The following is a 24,370-nucleotide window of genomic DNA, read 5'->3' on the forward strand; positions in this document are numbered from 1 at the left end:
GGCATGACTCTGAGTCAAGACTGTGGGGTTGAGTCAAGTCTCTTGGTTGCTAGTCAGAGATGAGTCGAGTCACAGGACTATGGGAATCTCAGTCAAGAGTGAGTCTGAGTCTGTATTAAGTCTGAGTTGAATTTTTCTGGCATGTGAGTTAAGTTGCTCATGTGGGAATTTGAGTTAATTATCTTGTGAATTATCACAATTATCTTTGTGAACAAAAAGGCTAATGTTTATGAGGTAAGAGTCTAAGTCAAGTCTATGTGTTGTGAATCTAAGTTGAGTATTTGTGAATTGATTTTGAATCAAGTCTCTTGGGTATCGATCAGAGTTCTGGGTTTTTGTGTACTTCTGAAATCATTTTTTGAGGTATGGGTCTGAATAGTATTTTGAGTCCCTGGGATTTTTATGAAAAGAACACCTTGTCAATTGTTATAGATCATGATTTGGGCTTGTTTTGCAACCAGTGAAATTTGGCAAATAGTCAAATAATGGTTTCAATTAAATTCCATCAAACTCTGGAGAGCAAAATCACATCCTCTTTAAGAAAAGGCTGAAGACAAAAAGAGGATGGCTTTTACAGCAGGATAAGGATTGAAATGCAGTGGTACTGCTACTGCTTTCTGTTTTTAATCATTTTTTTTTTACTTTCATGCATACATTTATACACAGTGTGCTTAATATTTCCCATTCTGAGATAGACAATTCCTTTCGATTTATTCTAGTCATCTTGTTACAGCTGGAGAGATCATTTCCCCCAGAAAATATATAACTTCTGTGCGGGCTTCTGTTTTTCCAACCTTGAATGTAATAAGGAGCGTTTGTTAGTAGATAAATGAGAAGGAGGTTTTATAACCTGAGAGAAAGGGTCACGGCAGACAGAGGGAAGACACTGAAAGAAATATATATTTTTTATTTAGTTTTTCATCTTGAATTGAGAGAGACCTCGTCCATGTGCTTGTTTATGAATACAGTTTTTAAATGCCAATATTATCTCATTTTTTGTATTAAATATTTAGTATAGATAAGTGTGAAGGTAAAAGTGTGGTCACAATATACAATGGGCATAATGCAAAACAGAAAGAAAGCAGCTACTTACTTCTGGAAAAATCATATAAATATGGACACACCTGTCTCTCCTGCACTCAGCTCTGCCTATGTTCTCCAGCCTCTGGACTACAATACCCAGAATGCACCTCACTCTGATGTAACACAATCACCTGACACTGCATATGACACTTCCAGGAAGCAAATCACCGTAATATTGATTTCACCTGTGACCATCAGTATATGTACATCTTCATCACACACATACACACATTAGTGAGTATTGTTCAGTTTATCCTGTTTTACAATATATTATTTCCCTTGCCCTTGATTGCCTTATAATTATAGCGTTTTTTTCCTGCCCTGCATTACTGATTATTTCTGTTTGAACCCTGGACTTTTACCCATTTTTATGGTAGGTTTTCTCCCTATGGCTCCTGTTTTCCAGTATTGACCCTGCATGTTTTGACAACTCTTTGTATTACCCTTTTTTAAGTTTATTTGTATTTGTATGTGTCTGAGTACTGCCTAATCATGTATACACCATTGATGATACTCCAGCCATAACTCTGATTGGTTGCTGAATTCCACCTTATTAGGGTAAAATGCGCAGATTATGAGGTAAACTCAAAGGTTTTGAACAAACCCGAATATGGTTTATGATTTAGATTCTTCACATTCCTAGCACCTTTTGCTTTGCCATTCTCTCGGTCAGCCTAATGAGGCAGAACATGGAGTGGTTGGATTAAGCTGAATGGACCAACAATATGCTCACATATGCAAAGAAAGACCAGATGATGTAACAAGGGCAGACAGTAGCAAAAACCCACAAAAAATATATTGCACATTACAGACAGCCAGAAGGGAAGTCAGTAAACAAGCCAGAGTAGATAACCAAGAAACTAAAAGGCAACCATATTACAAGAGAACAGTCCTACACAAGATGACCATTAAGTAGGCAACAACAAGAGTTAACAATACTTTACAAAGATTGATTAAAATGGTCTGGCTTAAGTGCTTCAGGTGTAAAAAAAAAAAAAAAAAAAAACATGTGAGAGTGATTAGTACTCAGGGGACTGGGAGTGAGAAAACACAAATTTCAAATTGCTGGATTGCTGGATGTGGTGGAGACCTTAGATGTAGTGAGTTTGTGGGAAATGGCATTCAAAAAACAAAAACTCTAATTCTGATACTGTGTATGTACTTTATGTGTATTACTCTGAATGTGGTCCATGTGATTTATTGGTATTTTCTTGTTTTTGACTTTATTTGTGTTACACGGAAGAGGCAGGATGAAAGCGCAAGTCGGTTTTATTTTCCATATTAAGAAAGATAAACAAAGAACAACCACTATGGAATAATATAAAGAAAAGGAAACTAAAACAAAACACTATGAAACAGAGGATAAGCTAAAAGACTGAAATAAACAAGCAAAAATAACAAATAAAGAAACAAACTACATAAAGCAAACCTGGAACACTGAAGACAAAAAAAACACAGCAGGTCTGAGGCTAAACAAAACAGAAAAACAAGTTCCGGATAGAGTAACAGTACACAGTCAAACAAAAAGCATGACACAAAACAAAGGAGCACATGGGGTATTTATATACAGGCACAAACAAGGGACACCTGTGGAATTAACAAAGGGGCGGGGCTACAAATGAAACAGGAGGGATTACAGATGACATGGCGGGGCTAAGGCGGAGACAGGACAATAACCAAAACAATGTGCCATGTGCTCAAAAAAGCACGTGGCTAGGGACACAAGACAGGAAAACAGAGGGCAGGAGCAGAAAGGACGCAAAAAAGGGAAAGACACTAGACATACACAGGTAAAGTGCGACAATTTGATCATTATTTTGACCCCAGAGGCAAATTTCGGCCAACTATTTTGTTGATCTGCAACAAATAAAGCCTTTGGTTTATTTTTTTTTTGTCTCTCAACATTCATTGACAGAACTGACCAGCTTCTGCAAACACACTCATCAGAATGGACTTCATCAACCCTGATCAGCTCCCTGCAGATTCCCTGCAGAGTGATCTCTTAATCAACACAGGACTCAGTCTGCAGGGCTCCCAGACGCCATCCCAGTAGCTCATATTTACAACAAGTCATTAAGCTTCATTTGGCTGAGCTTCGGCTGGGATGTGACATCCACCACTCGTCATACGAACTTCCTCCAACGAGTGGCTAATTCTCACTCTTCTAAAACGTCCTGCAGCAAGAAAACAGCGCAGATTAGTTCGGGCTCATTGAGCGGCTTTCCCCTTCCCCCCCGTCCGCTCTCTGTAGTGGTACGGTCCATTAGAATGGAATGAGTGAAGCAGGGAGGCGAAGAGATGGGCTGCACCAGATTGATGGTGATCGGGGGCCCAAGCACCGCTGCCCGCGCTTTCAACGGATGTGTTGTAAAGGAAAATCACAGTGCGGCTGACAAATGTGGATAATAGCATCCGGACGGGTGCGGTGATGGATCTGAGACGCGAACAAAAGCACCTCACACGAGCACACGAGCGTACAAGATGCTGACGCCCCGAGCCAAGCAGGGGAGGGGTGATATATGGATATTGTTCACAAAGAGATTGAGGATAAGCAAAGGCCAGAGATGCCCAGACCTGTGTTGCAACAACCCAACAATACTGACGGAACTGTTCATCAAAAATAATGTGTTTACCACTGCTCGGAGCATAACAAATGAACGCAATTAGAAAAACTGCTTAGTAATTTGAGAAATACGTCTCGGTAAAGTGCGCTACAAGCCTTATCTCTAAGAGTCCTTGTTTGTTTTCCATTTTTAGACACTGACACCTCTGAAAAGGAAGCGGCTTATCAAAAACAACATGTTGACCATTTTCTGAGAGCATAATGAATGCTTATTTAATAGGAAAAAAATTAGAGAGTAAAGTTCAGTAAATAATCATTTAATTCTTCCCGGTCTAAACGATACAGCTTTTAAATTATGGCATAAAAAAAGCATTAAGGCCTTTGTTGACCTTTTTAAGAAATGTTCCTTCTGTAGTTGACCCAGTTGTCTGCAACCTTTAGTTTACCTTTCTCATGTCTATTTCATTATTTAGGTACTGTACATTAGGTACTGTACATCTTTATTGTTATACAATGGCACTTTTGTCAACTCACCGGTTGCCAAATAAACCGCATTCGGACACATTCCTAATGGCTGTTGACGAGTCTCAGACTCAGTTTGTGTCCAGTTTGAGAGACGATTCTTGGTGCTATCTGGGTAGGTACCATACAGTGGAAAAATTACATATGTAAAAGCTTTTGTTTCATATTTAAGGTAATTTAAAGAAATGCCTTAAATTTCTAAAGCCTAAATTTCTATCTATCTATCTATCTATCTATCTATCTATCTATCTATCTATCTATCTATCTATCTATCTATCTATCTATCTATCTATCTATCTATCTATCTATCTATCTATCTATCTATCTATCTATCTATCTATCTATCCATTTAGTCAGTAGTCATACAATCAATTAAACACCAATGACCATTGGCGTAGGAACCGGTGGGGATGGGTGGGACATGTCAACCCAACCCAATATCAGAAACAGGTGGATTTGTCCCCTCCAAAAATGATACCGCAGAACTGGGGCGTCGCCAGGAGCGAATCGTTTTGCTCAACTCAGCTGTATTATTAATGAGGAGACAGAACGCTGTGCAAATGAGAAATCTCTTAGCGCCAATCATGGAGCTGGTTCAGGGAGAAAGTTCCACCTCTCAGGAAAAACAGCCAATCGGCTCGTTGGTTTTTCAGAGCGAGCAAAACCGGATCCATCTACCTGATCAGCTAATAAACAATCATTTATTGAGTTTACCTGTTAAAATTCCTTGGCCCTTTAGATTTACTAATGGAATACATCTGGTCCTTTAGTAAAAGCTCAAGATAGTAACAGACAAGGGTTTGGGTCATCTAACGTTTATATTAACTTCTGCCAAAAATCTCTATGAAACATAAGGTTACATTCTTTTAAGTAAAAGACCACCATCATAAGAAGTACTTTTAGTCGAAAAAAGGACCCAATGCTTCTGAGTTTAAAAAAAGAGTAGCGTAAATGTAAATATATAAATATATAACAGAATTGACATGCCAATACATAATAATTATAACAACAATAATAATAATAATAATCATATCTGTTATATTATTTTAAACATTAGATGATACCTAATCAGTTTTTTTTATATATATATGTATTTAATTTTAGCAAATATTAGCAAATGTGTCTCCCCAAATATCAAACCCGCTCCTACGCCCTTGCCAATGACCCAGATCCATTGACAGCTATTCATTTCTATGCGTTAACACTGCCTCCACCATGTTTGACAGATGATGTGTTTTGATTTTTTTTTTCTTAATTCAGAATTGATCTGTTCAAAGTTTTTGCTACAGAATTGGGCAACATTTCTAAAAAGATTTACATGAGTCAAATCTATAAATCTATTTTTTTCTTCTTGCGTGTCACCGCAGGTTTTCATCTTGAGACTCACCCTCTGTGTTTACTTTCATGAAGGCATCTCTTGATTGTAGGCATAGGCGTAGGAACCGGGGGGGATGGGTGGGACATGTCCCACCCAATATTAGAAATAGGTGGATTTGTCCCCCCCAAAAATGAAATCAGTTTGCTCACATCAGCCGTAATATTAATGAGGAGACAGACCGGACCAATCGGAGGAGGAGAGTCAGTTTGCTGTTGGGGAAGCCCCGCCCCCTCGCTGTGAGATTTAGCAGCGGGATCGGGCTGCAGCCGCTTCAGCTGATTTTAAAACAGATCTGGATATACGGAGATTTTTCTAACAGAAAGGTAACGATAGGCTAACCACGTAAACTGTGATGATATGTTTCTGATAGCTGGTTAAAAATACATGTCTCTGAATCAAAACACACAGTTTAAACCCACTGTGATTAATAAACTGCAGCTGTGTTAGTGTGTTAGTTTAACTTAAATTAATTAGATAGGGAGTCAGGGTTAAAGAAAAAAATATATATATGTAATGTTCAACTTGACCTGTACCTGATCAGCCAATCACTATTTCATTTTCAAACTGTTTCTTAATTTAGGATTGCAGGACTTAGTGTGAGCTATAATGAACGAAAATGAATTTAACTAACTAGTTAACTAGAAGCTGCATGTAGTGGATAGCCAGGATTTAGTACAGTACTTTATGTTTGTAGTTTAAAGCAGTTTCTTAACCCTGATCACTGCCCTAAATCTGTGTTTTCCACCTGATCCACCTGATCAGCTAATAAACAGTCATTTACTGAGTTTACCTGTTAAAATCCTTTAGCCCCCTATGGAGCCTAAATTAATCATGTAAATCCAGCAGTGTATTAGACACATCATACCACCACTTTATTAAATGCCTTTAAAGCAGAGGAAGCTCAAGAATATGCAGAACAGTATTAATATGCAGTAGAATATGTAAGAACAGGGTTGAGAAATACTGCTGTAACGTGACTTCTGTTCATTTGTAGTTCACAGTAAGACCACATGTCCTGATGTTTATAAAAATCTCTATGCAACGTAAAGTTACATTCTTTTACATAAAAGGACACCATCTTAAGAAGAGCTCTCAGTAGAAAAAAATATAAAAGCGCAGGAGAAAATGTAAATATATGACAGAATTGACATGCCAATACATAATAATAATAATAATAATAATAATAATAATAATAATAATAATAATAACCAAATCTGTTATATTATTTTAAATATTAGGTGATAACTGATCATTTTTGTTATATGTATATAATTCAGACATTGCATGCATATTTTCTTCTAACAACAGTAACTGTAACGTGGAGTAACCTGTTTAGGTTGTAAAATCACCTTATAATAATAATTTACTTTTAATTTAAAGTAATTTCCACAAATGTTGTTCTAGGAAACTATAGGGTGGGCTTGGGATCATATTGGCAAATGTGTCCCCCCCAATATCAAGCCCGCTCCTACGCCCTTGATTGTAGGCTTTGTCTATGGTACGCTTACGTCCTTGAGAGAGTGCTTGAATTGACTAGATGTAGTAAAGGGCTTTTTCTTCATCAGGGTAACAATTCTGTGAGCATAGAATTTTTCAGGGCTTTTATTATTGCTGGGCTTGTTAGTGCACTCCTTTTTGTATCAGTTCATTCCAGGCCACTCCTACAGTTTCTGTTCTTATTCTGACGGGGTTGTTTAGTCTTTCTTTCAGTTTAATGATGGCCTCCTTCACTTGCATTAACAAATATTAAGCTGGGGACACACTATGTGACACTTGCCCTGATTTTGGCCATGAAGGCTCAGGCTAGTCTGCAGACTTTTGGTTAGTTGGAGTCGACAGTTGGAGAGAGAGTAATAGATATTTTTTTCTAATTGAAAATCACAGTTCAGAGCAGTCAGTGTTAATCAAATATGTTTTATTTTTGAGGATAATCTGGTAGTGTGTACTGATCCCATCCTTAGCCAATAGAAGCCAAGCACAAAAAGTACATACGGGAGTATTTTTTGACTGATTTATTTAATTTTGTAATTACTTTTTGTGCTAAAATGTGTTTAAACCTTTTTTAACTACCACTCTACAAAGCTAAAGCTGCCTTTTTTTTATTATGCTTCTTAATTTAACTTTAAGTTCCACCTTAAACGATGAAGCTAGTGCTAGTACTTGTCCCACACTGCTGCATTATTTAAGGTGGAATGGAAATAATAATAAGAAAAAATCAGTCTCGTACACAGGATAGCCACTACAGACTGCTGTGCTACTGACCTCCAGTCTGTTCAGACCAAGCTACAAAAAGAGATGTGGACAATTATACCAGCACTCAGTTTGGTTCAGTCATGTAGGGTATGGAAACATTTATTGTGTGATAGACATATTTTTGTCATTCCCCATAAGTACCAGAAAAACAGGGCAATCATTAGAATGAGCAAGGTAAGAGTCAAGAAAACAGAAATACAAAGCAGTATCAACTTATTAGCACAATTTGATTGAACATAGACTGAAAGTATACACTTCATGTCCATATACATTTGGTCAGTCGTCATATAATATCTATTATCTGTCTAGTGATCCCCAGTCTTTGCAAAATCTAGTCTTTTAAAAATCGTGTAGTGTATAGACAGCATGAGTCAAATGTCTCAGAGTGCACAGTAGAGGCATATGTAGCAGTCAATGATCTCTCACCAAGAGGTACACTACCACAAAGTTGCCTTTTAAAGACACTTTATATATGTATAGAACAATGTGGCTAGACTCGATGTTCCATATACAGTACATGCTTTAAAAAAAATGATTTACCATTATTATATACTTGCTTTTTTTTTTTTTTTTACTTTTTTTACCAATCAAAATATAAGAGAAAATATGAATCATTATTTGAGAAAGATAGTATGCTCCAGAAAGTCCTTTTTTTTTTTTTTTTTTACAGCCCTTTGTCGTAATTGCTCTTAACTTTTAATCTTGACACCATCGAAATATTCAACTGGAGAAATTTTCATATGAACTTGTCATCTAGTGTTAAATAGATATCTCTCCTTTTTTTGTCCTTACTTAAGACTGGCATTTAGCAGTGTGTGTGTGTGTGTGTTTCTATGTCTATGTGTGTGTGTGAGAGTAGTAGGCCCCGATTTGACATCTCCCTCTTATTCCACGGTGTGTGCTCCTCTTTCTCTGAGCTGCGATTGAAAGCCATTAGGCTTATTATCCTCCCTGCTCTGCTGACCTCACCCTCCACTTACATCCTAATGATGGACCCCGTGCTCTTTCTGTCACATCATTAGGATACACAAACCCAGCTTGAATAGATCTTTTGAATGTGTTTTTATATATATATATATACTGTACTCCGCCGGGAGACACAGAAGCCTGAAGCAGCGCTCATCGATTTTGAAATCCTTCTTTGGTGGAAATTTCAGGTAATTGTAAGTTTGGTCAGACACATGGTTATTTGTGCGAGTGGATTGTTGGGCTGAAAATGCTAGACGGAAAAGTGAAGGGCTTACACACACACACACACACACACATATACACACACACACTAAATAGTGTTGTGGTCCCAATGGTGACTCACAGTTTGAATTGTGTTTTTTTTCAGAGGCTTATGTTTAACCTGGAACTAGAAAACTGGCCTTATGTCCAAAAGTTTGACTATTCCTAGTCCTAGTAACAATATCTACACTTTTACACAGGTTTAGCTCTAGTTGTGTGAACATTGCTGTGAGGATATGATTGTATCCTGTCCTCCAAGGAAGACCAGCATTAGGAAGCCCAGGTGTTGATATATGACCAATCCAATAGACAACATAAAACAAAAAACAGTTACTTATTTTAGTTAATTGGATTTTAATTGAATGTTCATGTAGATTTTATATTAGAATATACAGGGGTTGGACAATGAAACTGAAACACCTGGTTTTAGAGCACAATAATTGATTGACAGTTCTGACGGACAGTTCTGGTGGAAACAGGAGAGTTGAGGTGCACATTGAATTCTGCTGTGATTTGATCAGCCGTGGTTTTATGTTTTTTGGATACAATCCGGGTTAGCACCTGAACATCCCTTTCAGACAGCTTCCTCTTACAGCGTCCACAGTTAATCCTGTTGGATGTGTTGGATGGTTTGTCCTTGGTGGTATGCTGACATTACCCTGGATACCGTGGCTCTTGATGCATCACAAAGACTTGCTGTCTTGGTCACAGATGCGCCAGCAAGACGTGCACCAACAATTTGTCCTCTTTTGAACTCTGGTATATCATAAATAATGTTGTGTGCATTGCAATATTTTGAGCAAAACTGTGCTCTTACCCTGCTAACTGAACCTTCACACTCTGCTCTTACTGGTGCAATAATGTGCAATTAATGAAGATTGGCCACCAGGCTGCCAATCCCTGTATAACACATAATTCAGGAATAATTGAAAGGGTTAAGCTGCTCACCTGGTTGTTACCTCCGTGAGAGGTAATTCATCTGATATATTCATCAACCCTGGCAGCAGCACCTATTTTTTTTTTTATTCATTTAAGAGTATTACTCAGCGTAATGAACAGTAATCAGCAAAGTCTGAAGACACATCCAAGGTAATTCATGAAGAACAGCACGGCGAGCCAATGAGATTTTCTGGGAATGCTTCAGCAGTTGAACTAGATGCCAGTAAACAAGCTCTGCCATGATGGTTGCTGGCAAATTATTCAATTGCAATTATTTCATCCAACTGCAAATTGTAAAAACATGCTAATCGCCAGGATCCGAGAAGTGTTTCTTGAGCCTTTTTTTTTTTTCCTGAATTTGATCTGGTTTACAGATTCAGAGAACAGACAGAAGATTCATTTTCTATTCAGACGGCTCTTTTTACGCCATGTTCTTAACTAAATTGGGGATTGAGGTAGGACGCCAGTCGCCGCGGGCCGCCGCACTCCATCCTGTTCACTTTATCCTCCAGTCGCAGCCAAACTGATACCCATCCAGCCTTTCTGCTCACAGCTCACAGGAGCCGAGGTGATAATGTTATCAGTAGGTGCCAGGGGCTTGCACACACATTTTTAACCTCTCCTGTCAAAAGCCCACAATGCCGAGGAGTGAAGCGTTTTAAGGGCCTTTCAGTTGGAACTGGCAGAACGGAAGGACGAGGAGTTTCTGTACGATCCTCAGTCATTTAAGTCACTCCTTATTACTGCAGACCGACACTGTGTACGGCTTCCTGCAGGACATGATGTGTTTAACCCTCTATGGCACAGTGTGACCCCTCAGAGAACGAATCATAACCTTAATACATCATACCGTACCTTATTTTTGATGGTATTTATTTATTTATTTATTTTTAATATAATGTTACAAGGCATATCTACACTCATTACAACAAATAGATAAATACAACAAGTATATCATAAATAATACAAAAAACTGGTAACACTTAATATAATAACTTTCATTAATATATTTTTAACTAATGATCAGTAGATGTGAACAAAGCAGCAGTTCATCAGAATTTGAATATTAACAAATACTCACACATGACACTTATTTATCAGAATGGGTATTTGTGATGTTGTCAATAGGCCTGACACATCACCAGCACTTCTTTATACATCATGTTGATTATTGTTTGTAACCTGTAAATACTCACCTCATATCTTTCCTCAGTGGTCTTCCAGCTCTCTCAGGGGTGATCGAAGGGCCCTCGATTCACTTGTGGGGAGTCACTTGTGGACTACGGCTCCGTAAAACCTGTGGGGGAAGAAAAGGGGAAATGTGATTAATAAACTGTTGTAGAGATACTTACCGGTAATATTATTTTGGTTATGTAGTGACGTCTGTAAATAACTGGATCCAGTAATGTATAGATTATTGTTGGTTTGTGTATGTTTGTATATTTTAGACACCCCTATTAATGGTGGCAGCCAATTGCTCGGTGGGAGGGGCTATGGCCTTAAAAGGGGAGGCGTGTCTAAACAAGGGAGGTTTTGGTTGGTTTTTTTTTGGTTTGGGTTCCTCGTGGCAGGGGGAAATGGCGCTGATAGAGGGAGATCGGGTTTTTATGCAGCAAGCCAGCTGTAGCCCTTTACTGGCTGATGTTTAGTCAGATAGCCCTCATCATTTTTTTTTAAACTTATTACATTTCTTTCTTTTTGTACAGTTTTTCTTTGGTTGTTTTGCTGCGTGCTGAAAACGAAAAATAAAAATCACAGGGATTTATCACTTACGTTGGACGTGTTCGTCTCTCTCTGGTTGGAGAAGCCCGCCTTTCAGTCCTTACACTCATCCCCACGTAAACCCAACACCAGCTTCACTCACAGTATTCATATTAAAAATATTAGCCAATCATTAGCTCATCAAAATTTGAAATTTGATTAGTAAATCGCTAGTAAATACGAATTTTAAACTGGGCAAATGTTTATTAATTGCAATTCATGTTGCCAATGCGTTCATTAGTATTAGAATACAAATGTGATAGCAACTTTTTAGTTTCTTAAAATGTGAAAAATAGTGAAACAGTCATTAATCATTAGTTAATGGTATATTAATGAAAGTTATTATAAAGTGTTACCAAAAAACAACATATGTGCAAGAATATATAAAGAAGTATATTTGGCTGTTCTTTTTTCTATATTCTACTATATTACTATATTTTGTTGTAAACTTGCTAAATGCATGTTTTTTGCATTTGTTGCCTTTGAGAATTTTATGCAGGTAAAACGCTCCTGCATGTTTTGGATGCTTTATTGGTCTAAAACATCCGATTCAAATGATCAGTTTGTTCAAAGTTTCAAAAATATATTTTTTCTCTTAAAAAAAAACTTATTTTGTAGCCTCATTTTTACATTACTTTAACATGGCTGCAGATGTTTGCTTTGAGAATTGGAAATGAATTGGCTCTTCAAACTATAAACACTCATATATGAGTTTCTGTTCTCTCTCATTATAACAAACAGACTACTTAATTTTTCTATATAATGCACCGGGTTAGGGTTCGATTTAGGGTTTTGTTTTAAGATTAGGACTAATTTTTGTGTAGAGGTTAAGACTAGGGTTAGGATAAGGTTTGATGTTGAGGATAAAATTAGAGTAAGGATTAGGATTGAGGTTTATAAAAATGAAGACTAAGATTTATGTAGAGGTTAAGACTAGGATTAGGATTAGGTCTGATGTTGAGGTTAAGATAAAGATGAGGACTAGAATTGGTGTAGAGGTTAAGACTAGGGTTAGGATTAGGTTTGATGTTGAGGATAAAATTAGAGTAAGGATTAGGATTGAGGTTTATAAAAATGAAGACTAAGATTTATGTAGAGGTTAAGACTAGGATTAGGATTAGGTCTGATGTTGAGGTTAAGATAAAGATGAGGACTAGAATTGGTGTAGAGGTTAAGACTAGGGTTAGGATTAGGTTTGATGTTGAGGATAAAATTAGAGTGAGTATTAGGCTTGAGGTTGATAAAAATGAGGACTAAGCTTGGTGTAGGGGTTAAGACTAGGGTTAGAATTAGGTCTGATGTTGAGGTTAAGATTATGGTGAGGATTAGTCTTGAGGTTGAGGTTAAGATAAAGATTAGGACTAAACTTGGTGTAGAAGTTAAGACTAGGGGTAGAATTAGGTTTGATGTTGAAGTTAAGATTATGGTGAAGATAAGGATTGAGGTTGAGGTAAAATAAAGATTAGGATTAAACTTGGTGTAGAGGTTAAGACTAGGGCTAGAATTAGGTTTGATGTTGAGGTTAAGATTATGGTGAGGACTATGATTGGTATAGAGGTTAAGACTAGGGGTAGGATTAGGTTTGATGTTTAGGTTAAGATTGGTGTAGAGGTTAAGACTAGGGTTAGAATTAGGTCTAATGTTAAGGTTAAGATTAAGGTGGGGATTAGTCTTGAGGTTAAGATAAAGATTAGGACTAAAATTGCTATAGAGGTTAAGACTAGGGCTAGAATTAGGTTTGATGTTGAGGTTAAGATTAGGGTGAGGATAAGGCTTGAGGTTAAGATAAAGATTTTAAGATAAAATGAATAAGATTTGTGTAAAGGTAAAGATTTGGGGTCTTAAGGACTACTGTGCAGCTTGATTTAAGAAATGTCAGTGTGTCTTTGCTGTCGTAACAATGGGCAAAGTATGCCTGCGTGGCTCAAAATGCGCAAAACATGTATTAATTCTATTAATTAATCATAGATGTGTTTTGACCGTAACATGAAATAAACCAATTGGAGTGTCACTTGCCATTCCCTTTAAAAGTCAGGAGCTCTCTGACTTTGGTGCATTGCTATTTTAACAATGCACCGCTTTTGTGCTTTCTGTGATGTTTGGTGCGAACATCTGATTTCTGACTGTTGTCTGGGTTCTAATCATTCAGTGGCGCACCTGTGATTTCCATTGGTAAGATAGCAATGCAACAGAAATTTACCTGAACTTCACATTTCATTTCGAGACCACCACACCCATCACTGTAGATATATACACAAGTGCCTACGCTAATTAAATGATGCAGACAGAACGCGTAAAAATAGACTAATGGGGTCTAAGATAGCAATGAACATCACAACCTGCCATACACAGGGTGAAAAACAGGGCCCTCTGTCTCTGACTTTACTTTATCTACAAGGTGGAATATCTGTAGGTAGGAGTGTGAGTGGTTAAACACCATGTTTAAAAACTCCAGCAGCACTGCTGCATCTGATACACACTCACTGTACCATTAAAAGAAATTAAAAGAAAACAAAAAAGAAGAACAGCATTAAATTATTAAATGTAATAAAAGTAGTATCTATCTCTCTCCCTCGCTCTTTCTCTTCTCTCTCTCTCTCTCTCTCTCTCTCTTTCTCTCTCTTTCTCTCTTCTGTACATTAACTGCTTACAGAAAGTGCTGAGATACAGAGTGATGCTCTGCCAGACCACTGGAGCCTGGATTAGAGTTAAATAGGTAATGTTTAATAGAGGCCAGAGGAGTTTCAGTCCTGAGGGATCAGCACACACACACACACACACACACACACAAACACACACACAGAGCATTGTGGTTGAAGGCGTGATTGATCTGCAGCTGAATGGAGGAGGATGTGCTGTCTTGTAGATCTATCAGTTTATATTGTCTCCTGTCTTCTGTCCCCAAAAGAACTGCTATTCATGGAATATGTGTGTGTGTGTGTGTGTGTGTGTGTGTCTAGTCACCTCGATGCGGTCACCATATCTCCAAAATGTGAATGCACGCATGGAGATCTTGAACATAAAAATACAAAATGCACAATCCTTTCTATTCACTATACACCAATCAGCTGTACCATTATAATTACTATAAATTACTAAAAATACTGTGCCCTACTGGTGCCACCTAAACTGCTCTGATCCAATGAGGCATGGACTCCACATGACCTTTGGGTTATCTAGTATGTGTCACCAAGATGTTGCTTTGACATGTTTCTTTAGCCCAAAAAATAAAGAGTACTTACAACAGAATGTATTGAATTGTATTCTATTGACACTAGACTACAAATTACATTACAAATACCATATTATTTGGACTATAGGGAGCACTTAAAATCGACAGTGCACCTTATAATTCATTGCACCTTATGTATAAACTTTACTAGTCAGGTATTAAAGAGCTGTAAAGCTACTCTACTGTAGTACAGTGTTTTTTAAGGATGAGTTGTCAGCAAAGTTTCTCCAGCAATAAGGCTGAAGCAGTAAAAGCGTTAGCCGCTAACCGCAGCTGTAGCTCTTTCAATGTTCAGAGGTGAGTGCATCGGACTGTAGTCTGCGTGTTTACTGCATTGAAACAAGCTATGTGAGTTACTGGAACACTCAGGGTTCCTCAGTCTAGTGTTATCAGGCGGCATTTATTAGCGCTAACAGCATCTGACTAGCGCTGCTAACCATGGCTGGCTAACGGTGCAAACTGGGGCTGGTTATGCGCTTGCTAACCATGGCTAGCACTCACCCTTGGACAAAATACTCATTGTGTTTTTATACTATACTATATACTAGGGAGATCCTAACACAAAATAAGCAAAGAAAATAGTTTTTTTTTGTTTTGTTTTTACAGACAGAGTCATGTGACCTCACTGAGATAGCGATAAAAACTGTGAAATTGTAGAAAAGAGAGAAATACGGAGAGTCTGAAAGTGCAGGACTGACAGGAAAACTTTGGAACACCTTCAAAATAAATGAGCGCAATACATTTTTAAGCACTTGACAAAACTAACGAACGGCTCTTTTTCACCGACACGAAAACTAAAACTCAACAAAGTTACTTTTAGCAAGTTTAAAGTTGGTTCTAAACTTTTATACTTCGGGTGAAAATTCCACACACTCACCCACACACACACCACACACATATACACACATACACACACCACACAGCCTATCGCTTTCAACATACACCCTCGAAAGCTTCAGGCTATTCCAGCTTGGCCTGTCTGCTCCTCAAATTTTAAACACTCCTGCCAGTTTTGACGCAGCATAAAAAATCCCATTGACTTTTCTTTTATTTCTTTGTAAAAAATAAAGAAAGAAAAAAAAGAAAGAAAAATTCGGAATAGTACATTCAAATGCTACGATTGCGGCCCGCTCGAATAAAGGTGCAGTAAATGAGCCCCGTTCAGGTGAGATGTAAGAACTGAATGGGTTCATTCATCCATCTCTCTTCATGTACACACCTCACATCTTTCTGTTACATTGCTTATTTAACCATTATCTCAGCTCCCAGAACTCCATTAAAACCTGAACCAGTCTAAACTCCGAGCTGAAGAGCTCGTATAAATCAGACCCTGTGTTATTTCTCTGACACAGCGGAGCCCAAACACACACTTCTAGCCGCACTTTTACTCCATCCTTCTTCTCTGTCAGTTCATTGCTTTCAGATTATGGTTTTTAAGTTTGTTCTGTCTCTGTTCAGTGTGGAGTTTAAAGCTGTGTGTTTCCAGATTCTTATTTTCTTTCTTCTGTCAGGCTTCTGTTGCTGATGTTTCTCAAGTGAATTTAGATTCATTTCTGTGGAAATTTAATGTTTATGGCCAATAGAACGTCTGATCATAACTGAATAAGATATAAAATACGATGGTATTTAATAGATCACATTGACAGTTTTTCGAAAAGGTTAGATTTACTAGAAAAACAGCAAAGAAGTTTGTTCAGAGTGTCTGTTAACTAGGGCTATCGGCGTTAAAGCGTTAATGCACGGAATAAATTTGGAATCAGTAATGCAAAATTAATTAAGCTTGACCCCAACTTCTGCCGTTATTTGCCTCGCCCCTGCCTAACATGCAGATTAGGCACATAGTGATATGTTAATCTGATATATCAGCCATATAATATACTGCTATGAACAAATGCTGTCTCTGCTGCTCCATGCTGTTTACACACCTGTTATGTGCAGCGTTCACTGCTCATTGCCATGCTGGACATCCCATTGAAAACATTTTCAGCATTCTGTATTAAAGCAGCTTCACACTGCAACGGTTTGCTTGAGTTGTTTATTGGTGTGTGTTTTGGTGTGTTAAGATTTATACATGTGTGAAACCAAACCAAACAGAGGGGGAAACACTCCAAATAAACTCATCAACTGATCCGGACCATAGAAACCAACTACCAACTATTTCTAATTCAGAAATCAAGAGGAAGATGGATGATCACAAGCCATTAATCTTTGCCTATGCCAGGAGTGGCATAAAGTTATCCAAAAGCAGTGTGTAAGACTGGTGGAGGAGAATATGCTAAGATGCATGAAAACTGTAATTAAAAATCAGATATATTCCACCAAATATTGATTTCTGAACTCTCTTTCTTTGCATTATTTGGGGTCTAAAAGCTGTGCATCTTTTTTTTTATCACTCCATTTCTCATTTTCTGAAAATAAATGCTCTAAATGACAATATTTTTATTTGGAATTTGGCAGAATTGTTGTTGGTAGTTTACAAAACAAAACATAAATGTCTGTGGTGGTCTATTATTTTTTGGCAGAACTATATATCAAACAGCCATTGATCAGATCAGGAGCTTAAGGGTTGGGATTGGGTTGTTAAGGGTTGATGCTTTAAAAATATCAGATTATCCACAGAACTGTCAATTCTGGTAATAATAAGAAAAAAAAAAACGAATAATATTTGTTGAAAAGGCCAAAATCAGGGATAAAATCCGACTTAGGCTTCATTTCTACTGTAATTGTAATGAAGAGAACACAGATAGATATTCTAAAGACTTTGTTTTATAGTGCTATTTAAAAACAGACTATACTAAGTAACTTACAGTGCGTCTACCAATTAAACTAAATCACCAGCAATCTAATAATCTTATTATAATTATCATATTATAAATAACATGTCATAAATAAAATTTAATAAAATTATTATTACTATGTGAGGTCAAAGATTGGGTCTACTTTAAACTTTTATCTTCTTCTGAGAAGATGTATTGTACTAAAAACCAAAGATAACACAAGAATATAACAGCAGAAACATGACAATCCCCCCCCCCCCCCCCCCCAAAAAAAAAAAAAAAATACAAGCCAAAAGTCAATCTTTTAACCCGTTTTGGGATCCTGAAACTCTCAGGGCTGCAGGGACAGCAGGCTACAAAGTCAAAGTCAAACAGTTCTCAGAACTTCAAATCTGCATGAACACCAGAATTCAACTGATCCAAAGCTGTTCTGGATTTTAACCCATCCAAACCAAGAGCCGCACCTCTGTAGAGTTTACTCATGAGTGCAAAACCAAATTAGCACCTCTTGCTTAGATACCAGCTTTGCACATCTTGGAATTTTCTCATTCAGAGATAGTGCCTTGTCCAGAGTTAATTACTTGAATTTCTTGCCTTTTAATGTGTTTGAGAGCATAATTTGTAAAGTTGTGAAGAGTTAGAGGTGGTATACAGTGAATAGCTCCATTTGAGTAATGTTCTAATCCATATTATGGCAAGAACTTCTCAACTAAGTAAAGAAAAAAGTACTTTAATAAATGAAGGTCAGTCAATCCCCAAAATTTCAAGAACTTTGTATCCTCAAGTGCAACCGCAAAGACCATCAAAAACTTTAGACTGATGAAAACCGCACTAATCAGGACCGTCCTCAGTTGCACAGAATAAGTTAATCAGAGTTACCAGCCTCAGAAAGCATTAAAGTTAACAGCTCCCCAGATAAGAACACCTAAACGCTTCTTCACAGAGTATTATGGTCTGTTTAGCACTTTTAAGTTACTACATGATTCCTTATGTGTCCCATCATAGTCTGGATCACCTTAGTATTAATTTACAATAATGTTTTAAACTATAATACTGATACTTCTACTTAAGAAAGTAATCTACATTTCAATCGATTGTACCTTTTTTTTTTTTTTTTTGCAGTTTCGTATTTTATCACACTAGTCATGCAACCATGTTTTTTGCTTCCATGTCACTCTTGCTTCTCAGTTTGGAGATTATTATTTTAGCTATTTTTTTGGTCTCAAATGTAAAAAGAATAGTATAGTGTCTAACAGTCTTCATTTCCTGTGCTGCTGACAGATTCTGGATGTTCTAAGAAATGTTTCTGCTATTCTAAAAATGAGACTGCATGGCTGCCACTTCTGTACCTCCACTCAAGCCATTTTTATAAAAGGTACTGCTGTTTCAGTAATTATTATCAAAGCCAAGGAACAGAACATTTTAATGGCAAGAGTGCTGAGAAACTCAATTTCCTTCCTCAAGCCAATTCTTCTGTAATGTCAATTAAACATCTGATTCAACCTTAGAGTTCCACTTACTGGATGGTTAATGGTGGCTATGATTAGCACCATAGCTAAAAAAATATGTTCTGTTGGCGAAACCCTACTTTAATACACTTGTGGTTTCTATCTATCTATAGTTGCAAGAAAAAGAAAAATGCGAACCCTTTGGGATTACTTGGATTTCTGCATAAATTGATCATTAAATATGTTCTGATCTTCATCTAAGTCACAACAATAGACAAACATAGTCTGCTTAAACTAATACCACACAAAAATATATGTTCACATGGTTTTATTGAACACAACATATTAACATTCACAGTGAGGGTGGAAAAGTATGTGAACCCCTAGAGCTAATGACTTTTCTAAGAGCTAATTGGAGCCAGGAGTCAGCCAACCTGGAGTCCAATCAATGTGATGAGATTGGATGTGTTGGCAGTTCTGAGTTTGCTGTTCTTAAGAAGCGTCGCTTGATGTGAATCATGCCTCACACAAAAGAGCTCTCAGAAGACCTACGTGCAAGAATTGTTGACTTGCATGAAGCTGGAAAGGGCTAAAAAAAAAGTATCTCTAAAAGCCTTGATGATCATGTGTCCACTGTAAAACAGATGGTCTACAAATGGAGAAAGTTCAGCACTGTTGTTACTCTCTCTAGGCATGGTAAAGTCCTGTAAAGATGACTGTAAGAGCACAGCGCAGAAGGATCAATGAGGTGAGGAAGAATCCTAGAGTGTCGGCTGAAGACTTACAGAAATCTCTGGGACGTGCTAACATTTTTGTTGACAAATATACAATAAGGAAAACATTAAACAAGAATGGAGTTCATGGGAGGACACCATGGAGGAAGCCAGTGCTGTCCAAAATAAAACATTGCTGTTCGTTTGAAGTTTGCAAAAAAAACAGCACCTGGATGTTCCACAGCACTACTGACTAAATATACTGTGGACAGATGAAGCCATAATTGAGTTATTTGGAAGGAACACACAATGCTATGTGTGGAGAAAAAAAGACACAGCACAACAGCATCAAAACCTCATCCCAACTGTGAAACATGGTGGAGGGGGCATCATAGTTTGGGGCTGCTTTGCTGCATTAGGGTCTGGACAGATTGCTGTCATCAACAGAAAAATGAATTCCCAAGTTTACCAATACATTTTGCAGGAAAACTTAAGACCATCAGTCCTCCAACTGAAGCTCAACAGAGGATGGATGATGCAACAGGGCAACGACCAAAACATAGAAGTAAATTAACAATTGAATGTCTTCAACACCTTCCTGACCTCAACCCAATTGAGATGCTGTGGCATCATGGCTTCAAGAGAGAGATTCCCACCAGATATCCCAAGATTTTTGCTGAACTGAAACAGTTTGATGTAAAATTCCTCCTGTAGTTGCAGGTCTGATCTGAAACTACAGGAAACTATTGGTTGAGGGTTTTTGCTGCCAAAGGAGGAACAACCAGATATTAAATCCAAAGCTTCACATACTTTTTCCACCCTGCACTGTGAATGTTAACATGTTGTGTTCAGTAAAACCATGCTTATCTATCTATCTATCTATCTATCTATCTATCTATCTATCTATCTATCTATCTATCTATCTATCTATCTATCTATCTATCTATCTATCTATCCATCTATCTATCTATCTACTCTGCCGGTGCTCAGATTCTCCCTTAATAAATCTAATGTATATTAAAATACCTGTCTAAACCTTTAACTTGTTAATATTTGCTTTGTAGAAGCTACTATTGCCTTTTATAAATTCCCCACCACTGTGCAACCTAATGTTGATGACTTATATTCTAATTATTTGAAAGTAAGATGTGTTGGTTACTTTACCAAACACAATTCAATTCTCTTATCTATTTCATTTCTTCCTGATGCACTCTAGTTTGACTCTTTCATCACCCCAACCCATTGTTTTATCTGTTCCCTGCTCTTAGTCTCCAGTCTCAGCTGTTCTTTGTTTAACGTCTCATTTCATTTGCCGCTTTGTTGTGTCTGGTTCCTACTCCTTTGATGTTCGTGTCCTTCTGTGACTTTTCTCAGTGGTTTAAATGATGGTTTTTGCTCTCTATGGACTCCGGCTCTAGTGGTTTTCTAGTGTTTCTAGTACTGTCTGTTTCCAGCGCTGTAGTCTTACTGACATTTGGTTTATGTTTTTTCAGCTTTCTTAGTTTTTGGTTTCTGGTGTGTAGTTTGTGTGTTTGCTTTTCCCACCATCGATTTTAATAAAAAACACTTGCACTCTGTGTGATCCTCTATGCCTCCAAGCTCTGTTTCAACACGTTTTTACACTTAAAGGCTTATTGCTCATGGCTGAGGGCTGAACCCCGAAAACATCTACAAAACCGTGGGGTTTTAAACCAGTAACTAATCTTTTTCCAACAGGTTAGTCAATAGTCAATACATATAGCTGTGGGAAAAATGAGTTTATTTGATTTTACCAGATTGAAAACCTCTGGAATATAATCAAGAGGAAGATGGATGATCACAAGCCATCAAACCAAACTGAACTGCTTAAATGTTTGCACCAGGAGTAAAGGCATAAAGTTACCCAAAAGCAGTGTGTTAGACTGGTGGAGGAGAACATTCCTAGATGCATGAAAACTGTGATTAAAAAACACCCAGGGTTATTCCACCAAATATTGATTTCTGAACTCTTAAAACTTGAATGAATATGAATTTGTTTTCTTTGCATTATTTGAGATCTGAAAGCTCTGCATCTTTTGTTATTTCAGTCATTTCTCATTTTCTGCAAATAAATGCTCTAAATGACAATATTTTTATTTGGAATTAGGGAGAAATGTTGTCTGTAGTTTATAGAATAAAACAACAATGTTCATTTTATTTAAACATATACCTATAAATAGCAAAATCAGAGCAATCTGGTTTAGAAAGACACATTTGGGAATATGACAATGCTGTCATATTTTTGTGGGTTGCCTTGGTAACAAAATAGGGCATATGCAAGTTCAAATTCTGGGTCATGCTGTCTCAGCATCAGCAGCCTGAGTCTGAGCGAGAACAGATTACACCCTCTCTGGGTGGGTAAATGGCACTCTATGCATCCATTACTTGTTTAAGTTATGTCATTCATGTCTTTATCTATACATTTATACTGCTAGGATTAATCTTCGGTACTGTGAGGATTTGATTGCATTCAGCAACAATTCGGCATCAGTGAGGTCAGGATTTTGTTAGAAAGTTATTTATTTTGGATAAATAGCAAACCACTTCCTTCATCTTCAACCCCCCTATTCATCCCATTCAAAAGTACTGGCTCCATTATTCCTGAGTTCCATTATTTCAGAGAACACAGTTCCACTGCTCCACAGCTTCATGCTGGGGGGCTTATTGACTGCCCACCTGTCCAGCCTGATTCCGATGGATGTTCAACCCTTAGGTTCTTCTGTTACCTGTCCGGCCAGACTGATGGATGTCTCTGGAAGTCAGGCTTCCCCATTACCCATCACAAATCAGCTGACCAACACCCAAGTTATATAGCTATAATATATATATATATATATATATACCAATTATATAGAAGTTGATATGAACTAGGAATTTTCTAAATGCTTCTACTGCTGTTGTGGCTATCCACATAAATATATTAGACCTATTTGAATGTATAATTAGGCAATAATACACAAGAGGGAGTGCTATAACCTGTAATATTGGCCTGCAGCCTCGTGCCAATGAACGCAGCACAGCAGTGCCAATATTACACGTTATAGCACGAACCTTAAGTGTATCATTGCGATTATACCACAGTTTCATTATTGCTGTTTAATAAAATAATTTGAGTTAAAGAGGACAAGATAATACAGTCAGTTTGGTTATAAACACTCCATGAGAAGTGTAAAAATAGATCAAACAGATTGCTGCTCTGTTTGAAGCTGCGCTGTTTGGTTTGTAAGCGCTGCATCATTGCTAGGTTACCTGTATTTGGAGAAGTAATACATGGAGAGCTTTGGTTACTGTGCATTAACAGCTGATAATGTCCCTCATAAAACACCTCTCAGCCAATCACACTGTAGGGTTGAAACTAACTATGGTATACTGGCTTTTTAGCAATCGTTTATAAGTTTTCTGTCCAAAGGAGAATGGGTCCCTCCCTTATATATAAGCCCTAATGTGATAGTACATGTGATAGTACAACATATGTGTGACCCTTGGTTCCCCCCAAAGTTTCCTTCCTGTTCAGTGTTTTATCTGATTCTTTGTCCTGCTATTACATTTCTGTAAAGCTGCTTTCTGACAACATCAGTTGTAAATAAATTACTAATAAATTAATTTGATTTGATTTAATTTTACTTTACATCCCCCTAGACCAGTATTAGTCAGGGTGCCAATATTAGCCTATATGTTTACATTTATTTATCTGCTCATCTACCGAGTCTTATTCTACTGCCATTTGTTTTGTACAGGGACTAAAAATTAATGTATGAATTTTTCCCTTCAGGTATTAAGGAGCAGTAAAGTCACTTTGCTGAATTCAAGCATTATACAGGAGTTTCAGTTAAGTTTCTCCAGCACTGAGACTTGAGACTGGAGCAGTACTAGCATTAGCTGCTAACCGCACTAACCGCTAACTATTTTGACATTCAGAGGTGAGTATTATCGGCCTGGCTTTAGCTACTAACCATGGCTAGTGGTTAGCTGCTAATGTCAATGCTGGAAAATCTGGAAACCTAAGCCTACTGTAAATAAACGGAAGCGCTTAACTCACTCAAATAAAGAGTTTTCAGGAGAGAAATCTGTGTAGATTAACATCTGATTCAGCAGTGAGACCAGCTGAAGCAGTAGGAAATATGGCAACACCCCTGTTCCTTACTAATGTTGCGAAATGCGCCTCATAATCTGGTGCGTGTTATGTATGAAAATTGACCAGAAAATAGACATCCATTGATAGTGCATCTTATAGTCCTGTGTCTTATAGTGAAAAAAAAAAGTACTATTCGTATATGGAAAGTTGTGTGTGTGTGTTTGTGTGTGTGTGTGTGAGAGAGAGAGAGGGAAAGAGAGAGAATCAGATGAATGCTGATGCTCAGTGCTTGGCTCAGTGTGTATGGCTGGTGCGTGGTGGAGGAAATAAACAGCAGTGAGATAATTAAAGTGCTGCTCCTCTGCACTGCAGTCCCTC

Source organism: Astyanax mexicanus, chromosome 8 (assembly GCF_023375975.1).
Source record: "Astyanax mexicanus isolate ESR-SI-001 chromosome 8, AstMex3_surface, whole genome shotgun sequence".
Classification (NCBI taxonomy): Eukaryota; Metazoa; Chordata; class Actinopteri; order Characiformes; family Acestrorhamphidae; genus Astyanax; species Astyanax mexicanus.